The sequence below is a fragment of the Neophocaena asiaeorientalis genome, unplaced genomic scaffold (genome assembly GCF_003031525.2).
Source record: "Neophocaena asiaeorientalis asiaeorientalis breed wild unplaced genomic scaffold, Neophocaena_asiaeorientalis_V1.1 scaffold648, whole genome shotgun sequence".
NCBI classification, from domain to species: Eukaryota; Metazoa; Chordata; class Mammalia; order Artiodactyla; family Phocoenidae; genus Neophocaena; species Neophocaena asiaeorientalis.
Window position 1 is genome coordinate 5223620 of NW_020172781.1, and position 4736 is coordinate 5228355.

Consider the following 4736-nt stretch of genomic DNA (forward strand, 5'->3'; position numbering starts at 1 on the left):
TTGTCTTTCTGAATTGCCAGCTGACTTGCTTCTCAACTGTCTCCCCTGATAGGAGCTCCCTGAGACAGAACAAAATTATGTCAGTGAATCCCCTCCCTGGGCCTCAGTTTCCCCATCTATAACATGGTCAGGTTGGACTAGAGTCATTCAGCCAGTGGAGGGGCATTTACTGAGCACTTACTGTGTTCCAGGCACTGGTGCTAGGGATACAGTGACAGAAAAAGCCCTCGTTCTGGACCAGAGAAGCTGAGGGTCTAGAGGCACGTGGAAACAGGCCTTTACAGGCCGGTGTACTCTAGGCAGGGAACAGGGGTGCAGGAGCATAGAGAAAGCTGCTGATCTCCCTCCCCAGAGGCTGGGGTTCAGGGAGGGCTTCGTGGAGGTGGTGATGACTGAGCTACAAGGTGTGCATGGGGGCCCGTGGAGGGCAGCACTTCAGGCAGAGGGAACAGCCTGAGCGGGGGTGCATCAGCGTCTGTCTCATTCGCAGCTCTCTCTGGGCCCGGCACAGTTCCTGGCACATGGAGACACTTGGGAAAGAGCTAGGGAATAAAAGAACATCTCTGGTTTACAGATGGGGAAACTGAGGCCTGGGGAGGTTTCACACACACTCTGCCTCCTTGGAGCCCCCGACTGGAGGCCTCTGCTCCATGGGTGTCCCTCCGAAGGCCAGGCCCGTGCTGTGATGTAGCTGCAGCCTGGGCCTCTCAGCCACATGAAAGGCTTGGGATATTTTTGCCTGGAGAGCAGGCCCCAGTGGCCTCGGGGGCTGTATAATTATAAGTGGCTCTGAGCCCACAAGAGGCTTGAGCTGGGGGCTGTGGTGGGCCAGGCGGCCCTCCCCGGGCTCAACCCGGGGAGGACTCTGGCAGAGACTCAAGTCTGGGTGAGGTTTTCCCTCCTGCTCAGCCCTGGCTGTTCAGTGGGGTGGCGGGGGGGCATGGTGGGCACAGGGTGGGGTCTCTGAATCGCTTCAAGGCTGGGCAGACGACCCATTGCTCTCTGCCTCTGAACATGCAGGTCGCAAGTGAGTGGCCCGGCCACCTCCATGCCCCAGGCCTGCCCTTGCCTTGGAGCCATGGTGCTGCGGGCTATGGGGGTCACCCGGGCCAGACCCCGCAACAGGTCCTGGAGCTGGAGAATGTGGACCGTGAGTCCCTCAGGACGGATGAGGAGTGGCTGGAGCCTGGGGATGTGAGAGTGGAGGGCAGAGTGGTCATTGACATGGCATCAAGCATTTATTGAGCACCTACTGTGTTCCAGGCACTATCCTAGATGCCGGAGTTACGGCGGTATTCAAAACAGGCAAAGTTCCTGGACCCCATACACCTAGTACATCTATTCAATAATCTTCAGGAACTGCTCTGAAGGTGCTGGATTCCCATCTACCTCAGGGCCTTTGCACATGCCATTCTCACTGCTAGGAATCCTGTCACACCCTTGCCTTCCTAAATACCTCCTCATCTTCATGAGTGACTCTACTTTCACCTCCTCATGGAGGTCCCCAGGAGCTCCAGGACCAGACTAGTCCACCCAGACTGGCCTCCCATAGCCCCAGAAATGCCCCATCCCAACTCTTAGCTCAGTCTGCAGTCAAATATTTGTTTCTTTGTTTACTTGCTTATTGCAGGTCTCCTCTCTTGGTGCCTGTGTTTGCTCATCACTGTCTTCCAGGGCCTGACACTGGGCTGGGTGTAAAATCGATGCTCAAGGAATGTTTGTAGCATGAATAAAATTTAGAAAGTTACAGCATCGGAACCTTACCACTGGCAGGCTTGTGGTGGGCATCTAGACTGACCCCACATTTGGCTGCAGCCCAGAGAGGGGCAGAGGTTTGCCCAGCCACCCACAGCTGACGCATGAGGGGAGGTTGGAACTCAGGGATTCTTCTTTCTCCCATCAGTGACTGACATTTTGCTCTTCTGTCCTCAGGTAGAAGGTTGAGATGTTTGGCTTAAGGAGATCATGTGTGTCTGTGTGTGTGGGAAACATGGTCTGATAACACTTTAATGGGGTCACTAGCCTGGCAATGCCTGGCAATTTCACTTCCAGCTAAGACACAGAGGGGCTGGTGAAGAAGCAAGGGCTCTGATCCCCAACGTGCTGTTGGATCCCAGGTAGGTCACGCCACCATGAACCTCAGTTTCCACATCTGTTGCATGGGCTTTGCTTACCCATTCACCTCTCTCCCCCTAAGGTCTTCTGGAACCCGCTGGGTTTGACGCACAATGATAGGTTCTATGGGGGGAGGAAAACCCAGTGCTTTGGAGGGTGGAGGATTCCAGCCAGCTCTGCAGGGAACAAGTAATCATAGGCAACCGTGGTGTGAGAGACAGAATAATGCCCTCCCCCCCGCCAAAGATGTCCACATCTCAATCCCTCAAAACTGTAATACGAGTTTGTCCCCTTACCTGGCAAAAGGGATTTGCAGGTGTGATTAAGTTAAGGCTCTTAGGGAGCTGATCCCGGATTATCTGGGTGGGTCCAGTATCATCACAAGGGTCCTTAAAAGTGGAAGAGGGATTGGAAGAGAGAACCAGAGAGGTGGCAGCGTGAGAACTCAGACCCTGCAGCTGACTCTGAAGATGGAGGAAGATGACTGTGAGCTGAGGAATGCAGGCAGCTTCTAGAAGCTTGAAAAGGCAAAGACTCAGATTCTCCCTGTGAAGACTCTGGGATAAACAAAGCTCAGCCGACACCTTGATTTTAGCCCAGTGAGACCCATTTCTGACTTCCAGCTGCCAGAACGCTGAGATAATAATGGTGTGTGGTTCTAAGTCACCAAGTTTGTGATATTTGTTATAGCAGCTGTAGGAAACTTATACACTTGGCACCTGGCCAATGCTTTTGTATTGTCCAGCACTGTTTACACCCTCTGACTCCGGATTTTCCCAGCAGCCTTGTGAACAGAAAAAATTCTCTATCCTCATTTTACAGATGATGAAAGAGGCTCCCCATGGGGCAGGACCTGGTGAAGGCAGACCTAGAACCTGGGTCTCTCTGTCTCCGGTCTGGGGCTGCTCTGGCCCCAAAGGAGGAACACAGAATGGGACCGCGACTTAGTCTGGGGCCTCTGGGCCACCCGTGCTGGAAGCAGGCCCTGTTCAGGTTAGTTGTACCTCTGCCCCTTGATCTCTTGGGATCCAATCCCCCTCAGCCCTCAGACTATTAGGGCAGGGGCTCCTCCCCAGGCGGTGGGCCCTGGGGCAGGTCTGGCCACTCCTGCTCACCTGCCATCTGGTCTAAGATGGGGCTGAGACACCCCCTGGCCATCTTCAAGAGGGCTCAGCTGTTACAACATGTCTGTGGGCAGCCACTTGCCCCAGGGGGCCTGTGTGCACATGAGTGAGTGTGTGTGTGTGTGTCCATTGGTGGACGGCTCCCCATTCCCTTAGGATGCAAGGTGATCTCAGAGAAGTATGGGAAATTTTCTAGTTTTATTTTCCAAACAGCTGCCCTTTCTCTGAGCAGGTGAGTCAGGGCTGCTGGGACCACAGAAGGGAATAGCTACAACCTAGGGCCCTGGTTCCTAAAGGGTGGTCGTGATCTGTTCATTCACGTACTCCCCCTGCTCCAAACCTTCACTGGCTCCCTACTGCCTCGTGGATGAATGCCATTCCGAGACTTTAGCCCTGCCCGGGTGACTGCTCCCACCCTAATCATCAGCTCCTCCCTTTCGTCCACTTCATGCCCCAGCCCAGGTTCATTACAGCCCCTTGTCCGTGCGTGGCGTTCCCAGCCACCTGCCTTTTATCCACACTGGTCCTTCCTCCTGGGATGCCCTTCCTGGGTCTCCTCTGCCTGGGGCTCTGCTCATTCACAGCCACGGCCTCTAGGGCGACTTCCTTGCCTCTTTCTCTCAGGGGATCTCTCTCCGTCCTGGGGTTCCCCGAGCCCTTGGCCTCTCTCCTGCCACAGACCCATTTCTGTTTCGTAAAAAAATAATTTACATACATGTGCTTCTCCTTGGAAGTCTGCGAGCACCTTGAGGGCTGGGCTGTGTCTGGTTTACCTCTGAAATCTGCTCAGCACTGGGCCTGGTGCTCTACAGGTGTTCATTAAGCATTTGATGGATGAATGAATGAATGGTGCAGGAATGAATGAATGCAAAGGACTACTGTCCCACTGGATTCCTCAGGTCTGCCAGAGGGCCCGGTACCCTGGGTGAGCCTCTTGAATTCACCCTGCCTCGCTTTCCCCATCTGGGAAATGGGGCCACGACTCTTGCTCTGGCCATTCCATTGGGGTATCGCGAGGCCACAGATCTCACGATGTTCCAGCCGTAGGGAACCCAGAGGGCTTCCCACCCACCCCTGCAAATGGGGAAACAGAGGCCTGCCGAAGGAAAGGGCCTGACCAGGGCCATCCAGGACTCACTCCCTGCCTCAGGCCTGACCCTCCATGCATCCCTTAAATGCAGCCCGGCTCCCACTCTGCACCCTGAGCCTCGGAAAACCTGAGTCACAGCTGGAACCAAGTGCGGGGAATTTTCCTTCTCATTTTCAGGGACCTCGGAACCTCCCTGACCTCATCTCCTTCAGAAGGGGAGGCAGGATCCCAGCTCTCTGGGCCGTGGGTGCTCCACAGGACGGCCCTGTCTGTGTGTCTGTTTATCCTCAGACTGCCCTGTGGACTGACGGTCAGGGAGGAAATGCCCCATCTGGTGTCCCCGGGGCGTGGAGGGGACGCCCACGGGTGTGAGCAAGGGGGGACTGTGTGTGTGGCAGAGCTTGGCC

General features: G+C 55.2%; 1 protein-coding gene across 1 annotated transcript in view; it reads left to right on the plus strand.

The window, feature by feature from the left end:
* Positions 1-978: 978 nt before the first annotated feature.
* TMEM119 (transmembrane protein 119) overlaps positions 979-4736 on the plus strand; it is a 9927-nt gene continuing 6169 nt past the window's right edge. The window contains exons 1-2 of the mRNA XM_024741435.1: positions 979-2117; positions 2938-3108. The gene's annotated coding sequence lies outside the window, so the exon portion shown is untranslated. The remainder of the gene's footprint in view (positions 2118-2937; positions 3109-4736) is intronic.